The sequence below is a fragment of the Netta rufina genome (genome assembly GCF_964035555.1).
Source record: "Netta rufina genome assembly, chromosome: 11".
NCBI classification, from domain to species: Eukaryota; Metazoa; Chordata; class Aves; order Anseriformes; family Anatidae; genus Netta; species Netta rufina.
Window position 1 is genome coordinate 2,824,924 of NC_140134.1, and position 2,228 is coordinate 2,827,151.

Genomic DNA, 2,228 nt, shown 5'->3' on the forward strand with positions numbered 1-2,228 from the left:
AAAGCTGATGGCTGCCAAACACGTAGAAAACTAGTATAGCTTCCCCTCCTCCCAGCTCAATGACTTATGATCTGTTATTTTGAGGATATCATTAGAAATGCTCTGGTTACATTGTACTGATAACTTTCTAGACAGAGAAGAGGAACTGTAGTGCTTCGTGCACAGACTGCATACTGTATTTTCCTGCACTCACAAATCAAACCTAAACTCCAAATTCTGACACTGAATTTCAATTTGGCAGGGTAAATAATTATGTAATGTTCACTTTGATTTATTTTTTGTGTTTGGTTTACTTTTGTAGATAAAAAAATTGTTTCTGATGGACAGGTCTTTTAATGATACACCTTTTTGCTCTCACTCCACTAGCTTTCTATAGATGCAACTATGTAAAGGGCATTATTAGAAAATAGTTCATAGTTCTCTAAATAAAATATTTGAAAATAATTTACCTATTAAAGTTTTCATTAGTATTATTTTACATCCAGAAACCTTGTTTTAAATCCTAATATCATTTTTTCATTTACCCTTTTTCTGTTTCTTTATGTAGTATTCTATTACTTGAAGCATAGTGTCATTAGCTAACCAATATATCTTTAACACTACAACTGCCGCCTTTCATATTAAAGAGCTGTATTCTCCCTATTGTGGCTTCATTCAGCATGTATAAATGTTCTTTGGTACACCATTTTATGATTGTGCATGCATTAGTTGAATCCCTTATCTGAGTAGCCTGATAAAAAGTGTAAATAGCCATTACTTGCTTAGGGAAAAAAGAAATAATTAAAGCCATTTTGCAGGAAAAGAAGAGTTTTCAACTGGAGATACTTTAGGAACATGGGTCCTGTTTTTCAGAAAGACCTTAAAAAACTATCAGATCTCAGCATCCCTGAATATCAAGGCCATGATCTGCTTACTGACTTTGCTCTGTGTTGAGCAATATAATTTTGGAAAACTGTTTTTGGCAAATGTATGCTATCACTAGCCAATTACTTGGTACACAAAGGGTGAAAAAAGGAAACAAAAATGTCACCCTAATTCTTCTCTCTCACCTTACAGAGCTTATGAAGAATGGTTTAAGAGATCTTTTCATATTTAAGCAGATGGATGATTGTATACATGAAAAACTTATGAAACAAGAGCAAAAGTACAGACATTTTTTAAAAAGTAAATTCTAGACACAGTAATTCTAGACACAGTTCCTAAGATGCAGATCCTGAGACTTATCCCATGCAGCAGTCATTTGTCTAAATGAACTCCGGGAAAGTTCTCTTCTCTTTACTCTCTTTTACTTCTCTTTACTGGTTCTTCATTGATCATTGAGGCTATCCCTCCTATGATTAAAAAAAAAAAAAAAAAAAAGGAAAGAAAGAAAGAAAGAAAAAAAGATACTTCCCAGATTGCTACAGTGTTAGCTGATGCAGAGATCGGTAGCCACCTACCAGTGAAGGGAGACTTAAAGAGTACTGCTTGCATAGCACAAAGTTCTCTACATGTTAAATGGTCAGATCATTTCTTTTCTTATTTCCTCAGCACATTTGGACAGAAAGGTGGATGGGGAGATTTGAACAATATTTCTCAGCCAACTGAAATAAATTTTGGCATCCCTGCAAAACATGTTATCCACTGGACATTATCAACAGAACATTATTGGTAACAAATATTAAATAAACGTGATAGCAATGAGGTGTAACAACGTATCTCTTTGAAAACTGATGATACATAAGCCAATGAATGCATCCAAAAATTACATCTTGATGTGGATCATTGAATTGCAATATCAGTCACTAATGGTGATATATTTTGCTCAGGTCAAACATAATACTCAGAAATTTAGTCAATGTAACCTTTTTCTTTGAAAGATAGTCCCTTAGAAAAGCAAGAGAAAAAAATTAGGAAAAAATAATTCATGTTATTCTGAATCATTGTTTTCTTCTAAACCCTCTATTTTTTCATTAGTATTATCATTTGCTAATGCTCCCAAAGAACAGAATGTCTTCTTGTTCCTTTAGATCTCATTTTTTTTTCTGAAACAGCTTGTGACTTACTTTCTTCTGTGACTATCACAATGAAAAAGTGGACTGTTTCCCAAATTTGGATTTACAAACAACATCAGGAGAAGAATAACTATCGACCTTCACAGTTGGGGAAGTGATAGTGATCTAAGATCTGCAATTAAAAAAAATAATAAATAAAAGAAAGAAAGAAAGAAAGAAAGAAAGAAAGAAAGA